At 41.6% G+C, this 21,547-nt stretch overlaps 2 long non-coding RNA genes across 5 annotated transcripts in view; one reads left to right on the top strand and one right to left on the bottom strand.

The window, feature by feature from the left end:
• LOC120598574 (uncharacterized) overlaps positions 1 to 21,547 on the bottom strand; it is a 232,087-nt gene that overhangs the window by 10,936 nt on the left and 199,604 nt on the right. For 2 of the 3 annotated variants that reach the window (XR_005651611.1, XR_005651614.1), the window contains exon 4: positions 625 to 759. This is a non-coding gene — a long non-coding RNA (uncharacterized LOC120598574). Of the gene's footprint in view, positions 1 to 604; positions 760 to 21,547 lie in introns of all 3 variants that reach the window. The other variant, XR_005651613.1, reaches the window with a different exon arrangement.
• Positions 1 to 21,547, top strand: part of LOC120598575 (uncharacterized) — a 198,262-nt gene that overhangs the window by 141,990 nt on the left and 34,725 nt on the right. The window contains exon 3 of one of the 2 annotated variants that reach the window (XR_005651615.1): positions 662 to 728. The exons of the other annotated variant lie outside the window; for it this stretch is intronic. This is a non-coding gene — a long non-coding RNA (uncharacterized LOC120598575). Of the gene's footprint in view, positions 1 to 661; positions 729 to 21,547 lie in introns of those variants that run through there. 2 annotated transcript variants of the gene reach the window in all.

The raw sequence follows: 21,547 nt of genomic DNA, 5'->3' as shown, positions 1-21,547 counted from the left end.
AGAGAAACATGATTTCTGCTCCTACTTCAGAATTACTCTGTGTTTTCCTAATCACTGTGCCCATGTTTCTTACCTTTGATATGTGTGGATTCACTTCCTTAGTGTTATGTACTCCTCTGGTGCCAGAGTCCCTGCTGTGACCTCTACACATGCACACACACATTCACACTCACACCTCTTGGGAGAAAACACCAACCATATTGCCTGGCTTTTGACAAAGCCAGGATCCCACAGAGTGTATCCTCTATTCATTGCTTGCCAACAAACCTGACCTTTTGGCAGCTGCAAACCAACCACAGATCTTTGTCTCCCCCCACCCCCCCGGCCCCACCCTTCACTGGCAGGGCCATTTGTAAAGGTGAGTGACAGAGGACATTCTAACACGCTGCTGGTGAGTGTGAGTACGTATGAGTGTGTATGTGTGTGAGAGAGACAGACAGACAGACGGACAGACAGAAACAGAGAGAGAGACAGAGACAGAGAGACAGAAAGACTATATCTTCCAGGCATCACTCAGCTGGGTCTGTATCTGTATAACTCATTAGCTGTCCACAGAATCATCAGGGCTGGGGAACCAGTTCTATCTCATTGTAGGACTGTGCACCTGCTGCAGATTGCATTTACCCAGCATCTTTTCTCCCTCCTTTCTTCTTCTCATCAGATACTTGTCCCTTGGGCTGAAACCAGACTTTGCCTTGGCCAGACGAGACATGGAGAGAGCACAGGACCAAGGTCAGATGATCTTGTCCAAATCTGGCACTGTTGGAAGAGTCAGAAAAAGGATCATGATTGAATGGTTATTGGCATACGGATTTTGGACTCAGGTTGTCTGGATGTAAATCCTGAACCTGACTCCTACCAGCTGTGTGACCTTGAACACTTTACTTAATATCTCCGTGCCTCAGTCTCTTCATTTATAAAATGGTGATGATAATACAAGTGCTTCCTCATGGGGCCTTTGTGAGAGCTAAAGTAGTTAATATATGTCTCCTTCACAGTCAGTTCTGTAGAAGCACTTGCCGTTTGTTATTCGTAGAAACAGTGGGAATAATCCTGTGCCGCTGCACAAAGCAAAGGCCCTGTTATTACTAGTCATGTGGATTTGGGGTGCACTAGCCTCTCTGAATCTCATTTTCCCCATTTGTAAGATGGGGAAGAAATTAGATCCCCCACCAGGCTGTGCCTTATCATCAAGCACACATGGGTCTGTTTGAAATGGAAATCTGTAGCTGATCATGTCTTTGCTGCTGAAGATTCTGCCAGGCTCCACGTGCCTTGCTCTGTGAACTTTAAAGGTGTGGACCCAAACATCCCAAATATTTAAAATCCAAGAAGGACCAAAAAAATAAAGGAAATTTATTACTCATTCTTTGTTGCCATATGTTGCATATCCCAAAGAGTTCAAGAGAAACTTGCTTCCTCTGGATCTGTGCACATCAAATTCCAAAGGGACCCGCCTTGGCAACCTCAGGAGAGCTAACTGGCTGACTGGATTTTGAGGAGCAGAGGAATGCCGGACAGATCTGGGATGCACGATGCAACCAAACCTACTGATTTTTTCATTCCTGATTCTGCCTCTTCTCTGCTGTGTAACCTTTGGAGTGTTACTTAACTTCTTTGGGTCTGAGTTTTCTTCTCAAAAGGAAGATTAAGTAAGATATCATAAAAGAGTGTGGCGCAGAGTAGATAATCTGCAAATGTTCATTCCTTTCCCTTGGAAAAAAATTGGCATCTGAGTTTGTCAGGCCAACCAAACTTTGGATTAGGGTTGGCGCTTGGTGTATGGTTTATGAGATATGTGAAAACATTGTGTGATTTAAAAAGTCCAAAGGTATTATAAAATAATAATAATTTTATATATATAAAACCCGGCTGAGTTGATAGTGGGCTTTCTAGAACTGAATTTTGATAACACTCCCACAATTGAATACTTTACTTTTCAACATAGTAGTAGTCCAACATCTTAAATTATTAAGCAAATTACTGTATATAACAATCTTGTTACTATTTTTGATGAGATGACCACCTAAAGGATACAGAATAGCCTTAGGATGAGTACTTGTCTGCATGTAGTTTGGAAAGATCAAATAAAGATAAATCTAGGAGGGCCATAACCAACAGCCTGGGGGTGGATGTGAAGATGCTCTGACATGGCCTCTTCTGGTATATTTTGGGAATTGCTGTGGGACTGTGGGTAGAATTGCTGGGAGCCTAATGGTTCAGGTAAATTCTCACCTCCCAAGCTCTGAAAGATTCTGTCCTGGGAGGCATTTTAAGTGTTGGTCACACTCCTTGGAAAACTGCCTACTTTTCCATCTTCTCCTGGGTGTCTACACTGGCATCTTGAATCTAACAAGTTCAAAATCAAACTTGTGATCTCCTCTGCTCCAACCGGTTCCCTCAGAGCATTCCAGATCTTAGTAAATGGCAACCCCATGCCCTTGATAACTTGGAGTGATCTTTGAATCTTCTCTAACATTCACACCTCACTTCCAATCATCAGCAAATCTCATTGGCTCTACCTTCAAACTATGTCTGAAATCTGACCACTTCCCCTGTTATTCCCTGATCCAAGCCACCACTCTCTCACCTAAGTTATTGCATGTAATCTCCTAACTCATCTCCTTGATTCTGCCCTTGATGTCCTACCAAAGCCAGAGAATGTCACTCTGTTTGGAATCATCTGGCGACTCCCCATCTAACTCAGAGTAAAACCCAAGCCAGTACATTGGCCTAAAAGCCCCCATCAATCTGTCTTCCGCCATCTTCCCTCTCTGACCCTATCCCCTAACCTCCCTCCCATTCTCGCTCTGCCCTGCCCCAATGGCCTTCTTACTATTCCTCCAACAGGATGTCTAGGCCCACAATTCCAGATTGTTCTCTTTAAACTTTACTTGGTGATTTTAATTTTACTGGACACGCTAGGTCCTAAAACTTGGAGGTCATATTTTTAATAATCCCCCCAAAACAGAACTCAAACTCTGTTCCCTCAGCCTGCATGCATTATTCCTTTCTCTCAATTCCTAGAACACTTTTATTTTAAGAATCCTATAATGTGATGACTGATTTAGACTCTGCCTGAGTACAAATTGGGTTACTTCTATTTTAATTATTGAATTATAAGAGTTCTTTGTGTGTTCTAGACACAAGCCCATTATCAAATATATAATTTGCAAATATTTTCTCCCATTCATTGCAGCTCTCTTAATTTTCATTATGGTATCTTTTGAAGCACAAAAGTGCTTTAATTTTAATATAGTCCAATTTATCTTTTTTTTTTTCTGTTGTCACTTTGCCTTACCTAAGGTCACAAAGATTTCTTCAATATTTTCTTTTAAGAATTTTATAATTTTAGCTTTTAAATTTGGGTCTATAACCCATCTAGAGTTAATTTTTGTGTACGTTATGAGGAAAGGGGCTAACATTATTCTTTTACATGTATATATTTAGTTTTGCCAGTACTATTTGTTGAAAAGACTATTGTTTTCCCATTGAATTTTCTTGGCACTCTTGTCAAAAGCCAATCAACTGTAAATGTGAGGGTGTTATTTCTTGACTATTCCATTCATATATATGTTTATCTTTATGCCATTAACACACTTCCATTCATGTATATGTTTATCTTTATGCCATTAACACACTTACTACTGTAGATTTGCAGTAAGTTTTGAAATCAGAAAGTGTGAGTCCTCCTACTTTGTTCTTCTTTTTCAAGATTGTTTTGGCCATTATGGGTCCCTTGATTTCCATACAAATTTTAAGATTAGTTTCTCAGTTTCTGCACAGGAGCCAACTGTGATTTTGCTAAGGATAGCATTGAATTTGTAGATCAATTAGGGGAGTATTGCTATTTCAATAATATTAGATTTTCAGATCCCTGGATATGAGCCGTCTTTCCGTTTATTTAGGTCTTTAATTTCTTTCAATAATGTTTTGTAGTTTTCAGAATATAAGTTTTATACTTCTTTTGTTAAATTCATTGCCAAATATTTTATTCTTTTTGATGCTCTATTATAAATGGGTTAAGGATTTTGATTTTTTTTTTTTTAAAGCAATGGAAATCATCAAATTTTAAGCACAGATGGTCATGATCATGATTGAAATTTTAAAAATCCATCTGGCTTCTATGTTGAAAATTCATTTAAGGGGGCAAGAATGGATGAAGGAAGATCAATTAGGAGGCTATTGCAGTGGTCCAAGGGAGAGATGGTGGTAGCAAGGCAAAGATAGTGAATCGAACATGGTAAAAGTAGACAGACTTTTAGAAGAAAAGTTGACAGATGCATGTTAGAAGAAAACAATAGAATTTAGTGATGGATTGGACTCAGGGGTGTGAGAAAGGGAAGTATCAAGGCTTTTTTCTTGTGTAGCAGAATGGATGGTGGGGCCATTAGTTGTGTTAAGGAAGACTGGAAAGAACCAATATGTGATGAACTTTAAGTGCCACTTTACATTAGAGATAATTCAATCCAACCCACATATTAACTCAATTGATTTTTCTAAGGCTTTTATGAGATAGGTAGAATAATCATTACTGTTCACATGTGATGGGTGATAAGACTGAGGGCACAATGAGAAAGAGCACTGATTAGTGGTCAGAAAGCATGAGATTTTGTCTGTGCTATGTTGTAAACTTTGGCGACAAGGACACATAAATTAAAAATCCCCTGAAGCTGTGATTGTTTTTGTGATTGAGTATCTTTAAGATATTTTAAATACTTGTGCTTCATGCATCAATACTTATGTTTCTACTATGACTTAAAGTTCTTGCCAAATTTGGAAATGCTCTTTTATCTTCTATGGTGGCTACTTTGAAACTTTCACAATCTAGAATGACTCAAGGATTGCTGCCCACAGATTAGGCTTTAGGTATTCAATCTTGAGTGTACCAGAAGTAGTTCTTAATCTCTTATGAAATATGGCATATAGGAGCAAAAATCCACCTATGGGGTGGGAAAAATAAATATCCAAAAAAGTGTTGTACTTGAAAAAGGATCAGCGAGTTCTCCCAGGAGATAAAGAGTGAGATTATTACCCCAAAGCATTGACAAGCCAGGCACTTAATGCCAAGCAGGAACTCTGGACTCTGAGAGGGTGAGGAGACCTAGTCGGCTCTGTGCTCAGCTGGTCCAAGGCACATGCTTCCTCCTCGGTGGCCTTTGTAACCTGAATACAGTAACCTGAATAAGGAAGAGGGAGGAGGGATCCGCTTGAAGACCAGCCTTTGAGTCCACCGCCTGAATAAGGGACCAGGACACACCTGATCTAGTTAGTCTCTAGCAGCTTCTTTCAAACAACAAATAAGCTCAGCATTTACACAGTGTATATAAATTTCCATCACAATAGCTGCCCTGCTTTTATGGAACTAGGAACAATTTGATCGTCAAGATAAAGGGGGAACCCTTTGAAAGAGGAAACTCACTGAAATAACATCCCTGTCAAAGGGGCAAGTTTCTTCACACGTGATCCCCCTCAGATGAGTGTCACATCGCTGAGAAATACGATAGTGACTCCAAATGGTCATTTCTGCACATTCAGATAATGAATTTTAAAGAGATGACTGCAGAGCTGTTGGGCAGTCAGAATTTGCTCAGCAGCTGGGCAATGAGCCACACGCTTGGCTGCAAACAGAGATGGGAGGTGGAGTGTGTGTGTGTGTGTGTGTGTGTGCACACAGCAGAGTGGGGAAGACATGCTGAAGCCAATGTGAGACTCTTTGGAGGGAAAAACAGACTCTCGGAGTCTGAGAGTCTACAAGTTTTAAGAAAACTAGCTAGTTTCTGAATTGGAAAGAAAAGCTAATTGTATTCTCTGGGGCAATGAGTCCCAAATTTGAGTACATGTCAGAATCACCAGGAACATTTGTGAAAATATGAATTCCTAAGTGCCATCCTGGACTTACTAAATCAGAATTGCCCTCATTCCCCTACTCTCCCATGGGGCAGGGGCAGGAATCTGAACAGCTCACCCCAAATCATTCTGATGAGATGACTGGAGAAACTGCACTTTAAGAAATGTTAATCTATGACGTTACCTGGAAACACAGCTCTAGTCATAGTCAGAAAAGGGCAATAATCAGCATTTCTTTGCTCCATGGTTTGTACTTTCTGGGAGGCAAATGTGCTACTAGTACAAGAAAAGGTCATTATTTCAGACGAATCGAGAGAACTGTCTAAATGAGAGAGGATTTTGAAAAATAAAATGAGTGAAGGAACAGCTTTATTTTCTAGTCATTTTAAGCTGGAACTGCTTATCAGTGCTTCATGGCTGAGCAATACTAAGCCTGCCCAGCTGAGTTGCTAATGCTCGGGGCCGGAGCCCCCCTGGGGAAGTGATGAGACTCACAGAGTGAACCACCAGAATAAACGAGAAGTTTTCCCTTCCTTCTGGGGCTTCTGCTATCTTTGCATCTGCTGCTTCTGACGCTTGTCAATGAGGTTTTCTTGTCCAGCAGGGGTATGTGGAGGAGGCTGAGACCATGTGGCAAGGGGTGCAGACAGGAGCCAAAAGGACAGCAGCAGAACCATGAAGTCAGGGGACTGCAAGCTTTGGGGGAAAGGGAATGGTGAGAACAGGGCGCAAGGGGTGGAAGGACAAAGGAAAGCAATAGATCAGTTCACCAAGAGGAGAAAATAGTTGCTGACTTACTCTGTTGCAAAGGTTCTTGTCAGGGGGCTGAGGGCAGAGCTCATATTCCAAAGACAAGGAGGCACTTTGGCCCCTGTTTCTGCCTCCCAGCTCTTGAGCTTTACATCAGGTTCCAGCCACCAGAGACTATGGCTTGGAATTGCTTCCAATGAGTCTCTGCAGAGACTGGTAGAAAGTTCTGCTTCCACCCAGCAAGTTCTCCACCCCACCCAGAGCTCCTTGCCTCATGTCTAAATACACATTCCTACTGCATCTTAGAAGGTTTTGCCTTTAGACTTGAAAATCTTCACTTCCCTTAGCACATTAGGTGGTTGGGATGATGGTTATATTTAATCTCTTTAAAACTGGCAGAACTGAGCTTTGCTCTAGCCAGAGGGTCCTCTGTGACATACCATTAACTCCTAAATTCACTCCTCTGACCCCTACACCCTTGCCTTGTGTGTCTGGGCTCTTTCCCTCACTGGACCATAAGCTTCTAGAAGGTGGTCTTATTCATCTTTGGATCCTAAGACCTCTTACAGCGTTTGGCTCACAGTCAGGGGCCAGTGACTTGTGTTGGACCAGGAATTGAAATTAAGTGAATCTAATACAACCGTTTGGGTAAAATAACACACACATCACCTCCTCAGCCAACAACTGAAAGATCTAGGTCAAAATTCTGTTCTGCAGATATTAGGGATGTATTTTAAATAGTTTTTTTTAAAAAAACAATACAGATACTGAGTAAAAGTTTAGATACCATTGCCATAAATAATGCCTAATGCACTCTTACGTTCTCTTCAAACTGCCGGCCCCTCTAGCCTCTGAGGTTGGCGGCAGAGCCTGGGTGTCAGAGGCAGCTCCCCCTGCGGTGGGCGTGAAGTCAGCCGCACAGCTCTGGAGCCGGGCCACGCTGCTGGGGAGGTCCCAGGCTGGAGGCTCTCCAGGCTGCTGCAGGATGGGATTTGTGCTGTCTTTTAACCTACAGCAGCTTAGGCTGCTGGCTCAGCCTCTCCAAATTCAAAGACCCTTTGACTGCTCTGGAACTGTTCCCCACAATCCATGGGTCTTTTCGATGCTTCATTCTTTCATTTAGTCACTCAGCATTTACTAAGCACATGTTACCTTCCTGCACTTCTCGGATGGCTCCTGAAGAGATTATGGCTAGTGGCCATTTACGTGGATGCGGGACCTCCTGCTTGTAAAACAGACATCTCGGTGGTTTTTCTTCTTTGTCTGGGAGAAGGCCCAGAGCTGTCCCACTGCTGTGTGTCACTGCTGCTTTCTCTGAAGCTCTCTCAGGATTTGAGAGAGGTTCAGCCTTCCTTTTCCATCAAGGTTTCCCATTTATGAGTAAAGATGCCAAAACAGACTAACAAAAATTGTGGCATATTATATTTATGTTTAAGAAAATGGTGATTTAATAAGAAATGTCACTGTTTGTTGATATTTATACACAATAAAAATATGATTAAAAACATTTGACTGATGTGAAATAATAAGAAATTTATAGCAAAATAATGTAACTTTAAATATTAATGATCATGACTATGATGAGAATATCGAGACCATCATGATTTAAATAATTGCTATTTCTATTCATAATTTATTGATTAAATTCTAAAAATAGACTAAAAACGTCCCATTACAAAAGAAAGTGTCACATAATATAAATGTGGTAATTACAGGATAATAATAGGAAATATAGAAAATATTAATTTATAGTGCATTAGAGACAGTCTGGGCCTGAGAATTTAATGTTGAATTATGACATCATCTCATTCTCTCATTTTATTTCTACTACAAGCAAAAATTTAAAACCGAGGCTCTTTGTGACTTCGTGGCATGGAATAAATGAACTCTCCTGTCCCTCCCCTATGACAGGATAATGATAGGCCTAGCCGGCACCCAGCCCAGCTGCAATGCTGCAGCCACGGCCCAACCTGACAGCCCCTGGATAAAAAAGGCCCACAGCTTCACAACTGCGTCTATGGCAGGGATGTGTCCCAGCAGAGAAGCACGAGTTCTGCCCCATCACTGGATCCCTTTTCCATCTGCATGTGGATCTCAGTCTGCTTTCTTCCTAGCAGCCAGCCCCTGTTTCTCTTTGTTTCCCCTCAGACTGTTGGAACAATTTGACAGCAGACCTGGGAGTTCACATCCCCCTGGGGGTTGTCCTTAGCCATGAACTGACTGGTTCATAGGTGTAAATACCCCAGCTCTCTTGCCCCCGTTGGATCAGCTCTGAGGCTGATACTGTCTTCAGAGCTCGCTTTTGAGACTTTCCTTGATGTTGTACCTTTACTTGGCCTACTTCCCTTCCTGGTCCCACTTCCTCACTCCCTGATCAGTTTTCCCAGGAACCAACCCTAATAAAGCACTTTCAGATGCATCTTTGTATCACTGTCTGTTTCTGGGGATCTCAATCTATGATAAGAACTTAGACCTGTTACTTACAGTGTGACTTTGAACAAGGTGCCGGTTCTATTTAAACCTGTTTCTTTATCTGCAAAATTGAAATAGACATACCAACCTTCCAAGGCCATGGTAGGCATTAGAGATCATGTGTATAAGATATCTGGCAGAGTCAGTTGCAGTAGATATCAATTGTTAATAGCTATTTTCCTAGGCCTTAAGCTCACTCACCCCTGCTGCTGACAATCTTCTTTAGGGCTGGAGCAAGCAGGGACTGTACGAGCTGAGGTGAAGAAGCAAATCAGTTATTTGTTGCCTTAAAATTGAGCCCATGGCCCTTTTAACTGAAACGGGACTGAGTAATTCAACTGGGATATAAGAACATTGTTAGGGGCATGGGTGCCAGGAGGGGATTCAGGATTTTATCTTAATCACTTTCAGAGTTGTATCCTAACCATGGAAATCTTGAGTGTTTGTTTTGTTTTGTTTTGTTTGTTTTACAAGGTTTACTCTGACAAGAGAGGCCCTGCCTCATTTAGGTCTATTGCTGTGTTTTGGAGCCTCTTCTGGGCCTGTGAGTTGGTGACAAGCTGTTGGGGCCAGGGTTTCCATGGGGGAAGCTGGGCCAGAATAAGAATCAAATGGCCCTATGCTCAGGAAACTGAGAATTTCTCATGTTATGTGCAATGTCAGGTAGGCAAATCCAAGTGATTCATTTCCTCTTTCTTCAGCCAGAGATTTACAGGGATCTAATACTAAAAGATCTACTTTCATGCTTCTGTTCTCAGCCATTTCATTTTCTCTGACTCTTTCATTTCACTTACTTCATTCTTCTTAGATGTAGAATGTAATTCCCTTAGGTCAACTGCCCTAAGCATCTATTCTCTGAGGTCGTAAACATCTGCTTTGGGTTGCTACCTCAACTCCCAAAGAATTCCCCTTTGCTGTTAATTGTAAATGCAGATGTAAATAGCAATTTAAAATGAGTCAGAGACAGCCTGATAAAATCATATGCATTGGGCGGACAAAGATGGTGCTCAGAAAAGAGGCTGGGCTGGAAGGTGGTATGAGAGGGTCGTCTGGCCTAAGAAGTGAGAACAGCAGGGCAGTGTGTCTGAGTGTAGAGAGTTGTCTCAACAACAATTTGGCTTGATTCTCGTGGCAGAGCCTATAGAGCACAGCACACGGTTTGTCACTGTAAGTGCAAAGGCTAAGGAAAACAGCCCCTGCCAGTGAGCAGTGAGAAGAAAAAGCAAAGGGACGTGTTGTCTGACTCTGAGTGCTCACACGGCACCAAGGGTCTCCCCTCTGTAACAAAGCTCCATGTTTTAACAGCAGAAATCTCCTGGGAGGGAACCGCTAGGTAAAAAGAAGTGGGAGAACATTGGTCCAATGGATTCCTCCCATCTAGAATTCTCCTTTAGAACATGCTCCCTGACGGGTTGAAACCTCTGTAGTGCAAGCCCCGCAACTTTCTCTGACCTAAGTAAGGTTGGTTTCTGTCCTCTGAGGAAGGCCATGCCAGATAAGCTCTTGTAGAAAAGGAAAGCTGAAGAGGAGCATAGGGATGGAGTTTTATTCTCAAGGCCCAGCAGGAGTTGGCTGAGAATAAATGTACCTGGGAGAGTCCTTTGTTTAGAGCTGCCCCTAGTGCCTCCCACCACAGCCCTTGACATTGGAGGCTTATGCTCTGGTGAAATGTTACAAACTCATATCCTGACTCTCCTTATTCCGCCGCTCCACGAGGATTAAGCATTTCCTTTCAGGTCACAACTGCAAAAGTGCCCCTGAGACACACACCACCTTGCCATGACTGACTCAGGGCAAAGGGTCAGTGAAAGCGAAATCCAAACCAGGAGAGGGTTTCCATTTCTTCCAAGGACATTCATAAAGGGAGCACTGGTGACAAACGATATAATAAGGATGTCAATTAGTCCTAGAAGCACTTCTCACGTTACTAAAACTGATGCTGATGGAAGCCATCAGAACTGCCTCCACCACTGTGTGTTCACAACACTTCCCGCACCTGTCAGCTCACCGTGTTTGCCCAAAACATTAACTGGCCTTTCCCTAGTTCCTCCTAATCACTCTTAATCCTACATATTGCACATGTATTGTTAGGGCCTGCCCTACTTTATTTCTGGGGGCACCTATTTGTTATTATTACATTGTGTTTTTCACAGAAGCATGGCACAGGGGTAGGCAGGGGTTACTTCCTGTGTCTCGGACATCTGTGCATCTGCTCAGTGCTGATTCTGCCCTCAGTCTTCTTTTTCTTGCTCATGTGAAGCCTCCAGTTTGTTTAACAGCATGTCTAGGCAAATAATTTTTATCTGTTAACTGAACGTTCACGGACACACAGCTGTTGTCCTCAGACTGGGGGACTGGTTACTTTTAGGAGGGATGTGTGGTTGCCAAACAATAGGGGTCTGTAAAAGGAGGCCCTGTTGTTTATTTTAAGCCCAGGTCCACAGCAAGCAGGAAGTTGGCAGAGTACTAGTTTTGTGAAATCAGTGTCTTCATTAGTTACCATGGGGTGCAGGCAGCTAGTGGGTGAAGTGTCTTTCCGTGGGGAGCTCTGGAGAACGCCCAGGTTCTCTCCAACACTGGGATGTGGACCTCAGGGCAGGAAATGGACTTCTCCGCTCCTGCCTTGACCACCTGAGCACCCATCCTAAAGCTGCTGGTGGAAGACCAAGGTTATTTTATGGATTACTTGGGATGCTGCTTAGGAGAAATATTTGGAGATGAACTGGTCTGTTTTCTGAGGTGTCAGTCTGAGCTCTGTTCAGGGCAAATACAGTCTCAAAACTAGGTGACCTTTCTCTCAAAGTCTGTCCATAGCAGACTCTCCTGGTAATGCTGTGTCTCCACATCTATGTTAGATTGACAGGTTGTGTGGCATTTTCCCCACTCTGTTCTGCTAACTGCTGACTACTACTGCGAGGCAGGTTTGAGGAGTTGTCCAGGGCCCTCTGTGGCCCTTCCTAGGCCACTTGTGACAGCTCGATGCTGGGTTTATAGAAACCAGACAGGGATAGATGAGGACCCAGTAATTTTCCCAGGCCAGGACTGTATGTGGATACAGTCGCTTCTGGCTGGGAACTTGCAGCTCCATGAAAATTCAGGTCTGGAGATGTGTCAACAAGAGGCGAGTGGGGCTTAGGGACCCTACAGCATCTTATCAAACCCATACTAAAGTCGTTCTACAGCATGACTTTACTAAGTGGGCAAAGGGGTGGGAAAAAGGTACAGTTTGTGCTTTACACCAAAATTGATTCCTAGAAATGGCATCGTAAAACATCCTGTCATCAACTGATCAAATAGAAATTGATTTCCCATAAGAACAATTTTATATTTGAGAGGTATGTCCCTGAATAAAGACTGGGATAAAATGCAACTCTGGTAACTCTGGTGACCTGTATATCTTGCAATCCCCTTTGAAATCAACACTCATTGAAGCTTAGAGCCATTTTCCTACTTTAACCCACTGCTCCTCATACTAGCAACTGACCGGGCTCCCTTTTCTTCATCGTACAGACTCCACTTACTCATGACTCTGGTCTACTCTGGTGTCTCTTTTAAATGGTTCTCACTCTCTCAGGACTTCTGCTCATTGTTTTCTCTGTACATCTTTACATATTTACCTTCTATCAACTCCCGAATGTTCTCTCTCTCTCTCTCTCTCTCTCTCTCTCTCTCTCTCTCTCTCTCTCTCTCTCATTGTCTCTTGAGTCCAAATGCTCCCAGAGAGAGAATATCATTGGACCAGCTGGCCACCACTAACTTGCAGACTATCAGCCGATTTAAAGTTTGATGTTAGCTTTTCTTAAATCAGGTACTTGTTCCTGATTTAATCACTAATGGTCAAAATAGTGTTGCTCGTTTGTGGTGATTTTTGCTGAACTAATCCCTTAGAAGGGTGTTATGGGTATGCTGGGCTTTCTGAGGTGTGGTGTGACCAATATACTAATTTCTTTCTTCAGCAGGCTGACTTAAAACCTTATTAATAGGCTTTCAGCACAGTATCCACTTCACTGGAAATTGCTGCAATCATATTGCCCTTAGAAGGTTTGTTACATGAGACAATGGCTAAGACGGGCATAGTTTACTGGGGTTTGAATAAATTACTAGAGCGGAGAATGTGAAAGATGGGAAACTAGAGGAGGGGAGGTAGTTAAATCATATTTCTAAGCCTACTGTTCCAGTTATCTATTGCTACTTGACAAATCATCCCCAAAGTCAGTGGCATCAAGAAACAGCCATTTGATGATACTCACAGATTCTGTAGAACAGGAATTTGGGTAAGACAGAATGGATGACTTGTGCCTGTTGCACAGTATATGGGGCCTTATCTGGGACGGACTAGAATAACTGGGGACAGAAATCATCTGGAGATTTCTTCAAGCAAATGACTGATGTCTGAGCTAGGATGACTGAAAGGGTGGATGCAGCTGGGACTGTCAACCGGAGCACCTACACATGGCCTTTCTGCATGGCTCACATTCCAGGAGTAAGCCAGGTGGAAGTCTCATGACCTTGCATGACCTAACCTCGGAGGTCATATAACATCACTTCCAACATAATCCATTGGTCAAAGCAGGCCAAAGCCCACCCAGATTCATTAGGGCGGAGGGAAAGGAACATTAACTCCACTTCTCAATGGGAGGAATTTGAAGGAATTGGTGGCCTTGTCTTTAAAAGGTCATACTAAGGATCAATTTTTTTCTTTCCCTTAAAGATCACCACCCTCTGGTATGCTTGGGAAAGGGAAATTATCTCATTTAGCTCTCAAATTTTCCCATTATAGACAGCAGCTCCTCCATAAAGTGTGTCCTTTCCAGCTCTATTGAAGGTCACTCATGCCCTTGTTGAGAATCTTGGCATCCAAAAATGGACTGTGATTTCAACGTTGATATTTTGCTCTCTCATCAATGGAGGGAAGGGCAGGCAACATAGGATAGGCCCCATTTCTCACTTTCCTTGACATAATCCACCTCGACGTGGATTTATCAGATTTTGTGAAAGACTGAGAGAACCAGAGGAATAACAATATGTGAAGAAAGGCATTTAAAACTACATTATGGGCATGACTCTGCCCAGATTACAAATGAAAAGTCCCTAAAGAGTTAAGAAGGAGCTGATCGCTAATTGATCATCTAGACCAGTGCCTGGCAAAAGGCGCAAATAAATATGTATTGAATGACCGAATTGAATGATTACACGATTGAGTTGTTATTTGAATGAGTGAAGGCATAGATGGGAACTGAGTAAGAAATGATTATAAGAAATGTCATGGTTTAAACCAGATCTCATTAAAGGCATGTCTGTTTTATTTGCTGCACATAATTATTATCACAAATGTCACCTGATTTCTTTTTTTTAATTTCATGTATTTGGTTTATAATTTATGTAACTTTCGATTTGTAACTATGACATTGAGTTGCTGACTCTACATCCATTCCCAAGGCCCTTCTCTCCTCCTCGCCTCCACTCTAAAGAATGAAAAAGCTAAATATTTGCTTTTTCAGCCTCCTTCAAAGCTAGGCTTTGCCATGAGACAGAGTTGGGTACAAGCAGACCTTCTGTTCAGTTGTTAGAATTTCTGATAAAAGGGACAGATGTTGCTTATGTCAGCATTTCCTATGTTTCATGCCTTGAATATAGATGTGATGAGTGGAGATGCTGCAATCATCTTGCAATAGTGGAGCAATAAGCTGATAATCTAAGGTTGATGGAGCAGATGGTAAAAAGAGCCTGGGTTCCTGTTAACATAGTGAACAGCTCTGGACATTGCCTACCTTAGAATTACTTGTTATGTGAGTAAAGTAACAGTATTAGTTTGGCTGGCTATTAATTGCAGGCCAAAGTGTTCCTTGCTGATAGAAATAAGTAGGCTATTTTTAGCTTGCTTCTTAATCTAAATCTATACCTCTAGTCTAAATCTAATATTAATCTAAATATACCCTTAATCTAAATATAAATTTAATCTTAATCTAAATATAAATACTTTAAGAGGGGGCCCAAATTTCAGGGGTAACAGCCTTTCCTGTTCGCACATCTCGTTTTTCTGATGAGACCACGAATAGCAATTTATGATGACACTATTTCAGATATTATAAATCTAAGGATGACTTGGCCCTTCCATGTTCTCGGCAATAAAGTAAAATAAAATAAAATAAAATAAACTCATGCTATATTTCTCAGATTTTATCACATAAAAAGATTTCAAGAAAGTGACTCATTTTTCAGAAAAGTAGAAATATCTCTTTTCCCAACTTCTAGTTGGTCTAAGACCTAGACAATATCCCCAGTTAATATAAAAGCTATTTTGGAATTAACTAATTAGCCTACTATATCAGCAAACAATATTAAACGTTCAGGCTCCTATGCTATTATCATATATATCTATAACAAATGAGATGGGTAGAACAGTAAGTCTTTTGGCTCATCGTCCAACTTTAAATGAAATTGTTTATACTATATTATTAAGTGCTAAGTGAAAATGCAGAAACACTTCCAAATTTGCTTTATGCAAAACCTCCAAGACGCTTGACTCTTTTCATCTCTAGGAATTAGGAGAGCCTAAAGCTTTGACTAAAACCACGAAGTGAGCCTTTCCACCTCTGCCTCTCCTTTCTCCTTGCCTTTTCCCTCAGAGCCCAATGTTAATAGGTTGCACATGCTGTTAACTGAACCTCCATTCCTCCTCAAAGTCAACACTGCCAAGACACCCTGACTTTCAGCATGTCTCACTAGTTCCTGGCTTTGGTTTCGTGTGATCTGAAGCAGTCTCACATGAAACCAGGAAGATCTGCAGTGCAGCACTGTGGAAAATGTGAAACATCAGGCATACGATGTATTTTTCAAATCTGGACTCTGTAACCGAAACTTGGCTTGTTTGCTGTCTGGCTGATAAGGATAGATGAGAGGTAAAGACTTCGCTTTGCTATCTTTACAGCAGAATCTGAGCATTGATCTTAAAAGGGACATTTCTAATGAAAGGAGTGATTAAACTGGACAGTCTTTTGTTTTCTACCTATTGGTAATCACTGCTAACATCGGAGCTGCCTGGACATCTAGATGGGCCAGGACCTGGGCATGGGGAGGAGGCAGGCGCAGAGTGACCAGGTCTTAGGCTCCAAGCAGGTCAAGGCCTTGGGGAAAGTACTGACTGCATTCTGACTGCGGCAGGGAAATGTGTCTGTCTGTGGTGGCTATCTCCCTAAAGAGGGAAGCGGGTGCTCTAGCTGAAAAATGGCTTCATTTGTCTTGAGCAGACCTACTGTTTTTAGGCACTCACAGATGGGTGTTTTTTTTTTGTTTTTTGTTTTTTTTTTGTCAAAAAAATTCTTGCTTTTGACCTTTCAAGATGGGTAGGATTGTGCAGAGTATTTTCATTAGTTTGTGGTGTGTCTGCTTTGCCTCTGCAGAGGCAAGATGTCATATCTGTCATGTCTGTTCAGGGTTTTACAGTCTCTTATTGGTTATTCTTTACAGGCCCCATGAGAGAACCGGGGTCTGTGAGCATGAACTGGCAAGCTCACGTTTTATTTAGCTCACCTGAGTGCATTGGGCTTCTTTTCTTCTGACCTTCTGTCCTTTGCATAATGTGGGGGTGGCTATTTTCCCTAAATATGTTTTGATGGCCCACTCACGTTTAATGGTTTTATGAAAATCACTAATTTTAACCATGACCCTTAAAAAAGAAATATAGGAAACATCACAACCTCGTACATCTTCTAAACCTTTTTACGTGCAGTAAACTACAATAGTTCCTGCTTTATTCTGTTTTATTGAAAACAAATGGTGGTCATGACTACTAAATTTATTTCATGACTCACTAAGGAGTTGCAACCTGCAGTTTAAAGAACATTGGGAGAGCATAACTAATTTCAAAAGCCAAATGGTACCTTCGAATTAAAAGATGCTTCTACCCTACTGAAAGCCATGGTATAAAACTAAATTCACTGGTGTTAAAAATTACCCATGCTACTTAGACGGACCACTGAGAAGGCCTCCAATAACACCTGCCTCCTGGTATTCACACCATTGTCTAGTCTCTTTCTCTTGAATATACATTGGGCCCACTGACTTGCTACTGATTAATAGAATATAATAAAAGTTGGGATGTCATTTTTGTGACTGGTTAAAAAAAACCTATGACTACCATCTAGTTCATATTCTCTCTCTTGCTGGTACTGTTTCTGGATCTTCTCATATGCTTTCTCTAAGCAATTAAGCTGAAGAGACCTGTGTGGCAAGGAACAGGGTTGACTTCTGGCCAATTATGGGTCATTCTTCAGTTGAGCTATTACAAGAGACCACAGTTCCAACCAACACCTCGATTGCAGTCTCATGTGAGACCCTGAGCCAGAGAATCCAGGTATATCATGCCTTGATTCCTGGCCTGTAGGATCTGTGAGATAATGATTGGTTGTTTTAAGTAACAAAATTTGGGGTGCAATTTGTTATGCAGCAATAGGTAACCGTCGTTTAGTGAAACATAAGATTGAAGTTTACACTCTTGACTTTGAGATAGTGTCCCTTTGCCTTCACACACACTGTTGAAAAAGACATGTAGATATCTGTCTTTGCTTAGATATGTAGCACTAGCCTAGTCACTGACAAAGAAGCTTTTGAAATTCGCTTCATAAGTCAATGACTAAAGATTCCTTCAGCACAAAAAAAGATGGAAAACTTTAGAGTTATCTGTACTTTAGTGTTAAACGCTAATTTATTACGGGAGCACTCTGGTTGAGACTATTTGGAGAAAGGCAATGTTAAATTGCTTGATTTGACAAATAGGGGTTTTCTGAACCACATAGGATGAAGACATCTGTGAATAACCCAGTTGTCTGGAGTCGCATCGTGTGCATGCTCCAAACGCTAGAATGCCACAGCACTCAGTCCCTGGACATCTTCTCTTTTTTTACTTGTATTCACTGCCTGAGTGACCTCAGCCGAATTCACGGTCTAAAATATCATCCAAATGCTGATAAAAAACAAAAAATATGTCTCAAGTCTGGACTTTTCTCTTGAATTCTAGATTTGTCTCTCCAACTGCTTATTCAACATCTCCATTTGGATGTCTAATAAGTATCCCTAACGTAACACATCAATCTTCAAATCCTCACACACACATACACTCTCTCTCTCTCTCTCTCTCTCTCTCTCTCTCTCCTATCTTAAAAATGACAATTCAATTCTTTGGCGCTCAAGCCAAAAAATCTTAGAGTTATTCTTGACTCCTCCTGTCTTTTCTTTCACAACCTACACCTAACCCATTAGCTAGTCTCATTAATTCTTCCTTTAAATAATCCAGATCTGTCTGCTTCTCAAACCTCTAATCCATGTCTTTAACATTCTCCCTAAATGGTCTTCCTGCTTCCGTCTTTAACCCTGTACAACTCATTCTTAACACAGCATCTGAGGTGGGGTGGGAGGGTTCTTATTAAAATGAAAGTCAGATCCTATCACCCCAACTCACAAAGCTTCAGTGGCTCCATCTCACTTGGATTAAGAGCCTGAGTCCTTACAAAGGGCTCATGAAGCCTGATTTAAACTGCCCCACCTTCTGCTTTGAACTTAGCTCCTGCCACCCTGCCCTCTCCCTCGTTCCTGTGTGGCTGGCCTCTTCTTTGTGGGTTTCCATGGCTGTTGTGAATGCTTTTTTCCCCCAGATGTCCACATGGATCAGTCGTTCATTTCTTTCAGATCTTTGCTCAAATGCTATGGGGTTTCCTAGAACATCTTTTTATAAATTGTAGTCATCTGTCCCCCACTCCAAGAATTCTCTATCCCTCTTCCTCATTGTATTTTTCTTTATATCACTTCCACAGCATACGCGTCACACTGAAACACCATACACACCATATATTCATTGTCTGTTTCCCAGCACTGCAATATGAACTCCGAGAAGGCAGGTATTTTTGGCTGTAACCACAGTGATTAGAACAGTACTTAGTTCAGACTAGATATTGCTAACTCTTCGCTAAATGAATGGATGAGAAGCTCTTTTCTCACCAGCTCCCCTTTGCTTTTCCATCCACATTACCATCTGATCGTCCCTGCACTCCAAAAACTCAAGAGAGCTCAGCATAGAGACTGGTCATGGAGAATAGTTACACATTTTGTCTTTAATAGCAAATCATAATAGTGAAAAGTCTGATTTCCTTTAGACATGGCCTTGTTTCTTTCGGCTTTCTCCTTATACACTGGTGATGACTTAAGCAACTACAGGGAAAAAAAGCTTCTGGGGTGTCAATAGTGGTAAACAATTAGAAGACTATTGAATTCAGTGGAGATCTAGTCCACAATGAATAAGAACAATATTTTTGCATGCAATAGGCATGAATACGCATGTTAGAAGGGAGTTAGTCAAAACAAGGAATAATAAACCCTTGAGAACTAGATTTTAGAAATTTTTTTAGACCTGACTCATCTTTAGACTTTGAGAAATCTCAAAATACCCCATCATTAGTGTTTAGTGATTGTCTTAAAATATGTATGTGCCTTTTTTTCTAGACAGGACTGTTTATAAATAATACCAGAATTGATTAATATCAAAAGACCTGACCAAATAATAGAAAGGAATGTTACAGAGTGAAGCCAGAAGCCATGGACACTGCAGCCCACATTCTTTTCTGAAGGCATCATGCTCTAAGGGAAGAACAAAGGCCCGCTTGCTGAATTAGAGATGGGGCAGCAATCAGAACTTTGAATTTCTTGGCATTCACTAGTTTGAGGCTTAACCTTCTGAATACTTGAGTGTAATTACATGTGGTTTCTTAAAAGAGCCTCAAACAAAGCAAATCACTTAAGGAATGTCTTAAAAGACATATCATTTAGAGGAACTATGCTTTAGTCCCTCCAGACCTGACTATACCTTTATAGAGATTTCTCATGAATTGCTAGAATTTTCAAAAGCACAAAAGACAATAATCCTATGAACTCAAATTTCTCCTGACTCATGGTATCCAAACTACCCAAAATGTTCCTTCCCAATAATTCTCTTAAATGCATAATTTCAAAGCAAAACTCAGCTTTGAAAACATGCAACCAGACCTCATTTACCATGGAGCCTAGAAGAAAGCAAGGGAAGCCCAGTGGGCCTAGGGGCGGGTGGCGAGCATATTTTAGAAAAGATGTTTTAATGAAAGGACGTGCATAATAGCACAGTACTTCATTTATGCAATCACTTCGAAAGGGGCTAATTTGGGTGTTTAGAATTGTATAGATGTTCTTTTCTGACCTGTGCCTCATTCTTAATAATATTAGTATCTAATATTTACTGAGCACTTTCTGTGTGCCAGGCAAAGTGCTTTACATGAATTACTTCCCTTTCTACTTCTTATGGCAGCTCTGCAAGATAAAGACCATCATCATTCCTATTTTACATGAGAAAAATGGTATGGGGGTGGGTAGTAAGATTAAGTAATTCGCCCAAGTTAGTCTATTATGTAAATTGTGGACCTGTCCATACTCTAGTCTATATGACTGGAGTCCATACTCTTAAATACCCAGCTGCCTGAGTCCCAATAAGCTCCATTCAGCTCACCACTGTCCCCCGTCATTAGACATGATGCATTGAGCTACTAATGGCACTTCTGCAGCCCCGGCCCTCCCAGGAGGGTCTGGATGGAGCCGATTCCATGAGCTTCCACTGTCTGGAAATAGTCTGTGGCCCATCTCCAAGTGCATTTGTTTGCCTATGCCTTTAACTCAGTGACACAGAATGTACAGAATGGGCTTGTTCCTCCTCAAATGGCCAGCAGACAGCTTTAATAAGTGGGGGGGTCGAGCCAACACTTGTCAGAGGCCTATATGGTTTTGGAATAGTGTTTCCAAGGATGATATTAGATCCTAAAGGATTTATTCTAATACTTTGCATTCCCAAACCACAGTCCTGTGGTTTCATATCCCTTTCTACTTCCCCAGAGGTCATTCCGTTTTTACTCTGTTTGTGGCCCAAAAGGGTTATTAGCTGACTCTGGGGCTTAGAATAGCAGTAGGAGGCCAGGTGGGTGAGGGCTGATTTCCTGGCATGATGTCCCAAGGTATTGGCTATGGCTTTATTTATGACCCACACTCACCCACAGGAGAGAGATCAGTGCTTGCAAGCCTGTGTGTTTGTGTGTGTGTGTGTGTGTAGGTGGGTGTGCAGAAGTGTGGGTGAGAGGGAGTAGCATCGATGTGCACCATAGTTGTCAAACCTACAGTTATTTTTAAGGTGCAAAGAATTCATGAAGTGTAGGCATGCACACAAATCTATTGTAAGCATTAGGTTGGTTAAATACTGAGTACCTGCTATGTGCTAGACACTGTATAAAGTGATAGGAATAAAATCATTAGCAGAACAGACACAATCCTGGCTTCCTGGGGTTTCCAGTTTACTGAGGGAGATAAACAGAAGAAGAAAACTATACTTGTGGTTTGTGCTCCGAAGGAGAGGTGCTTAGTGTAATAAGAGCATAAATAAGGGAATTGAACCTAGTTAGAGAGG

The sequence above is a fragment of the Pteropus medius genome, unplaced genomic scaffold (genome assembly GCF_902729225.1).
Source record: "Pteropus medius unplaced genomic scaffold, Ma_sr-lr_union100, whole genome shotgun sequence".
Classification (NCBI taxonomy): domain Eukaryota; kingdom Metazoa; phylum Chordata; class Mammalia; order Chiroptera; family Pteropodidae; genus Pteropus; species Pteropus medius.
This window is presented reverse-complemented; position numbering and strand designations above follow the sequence as displayed.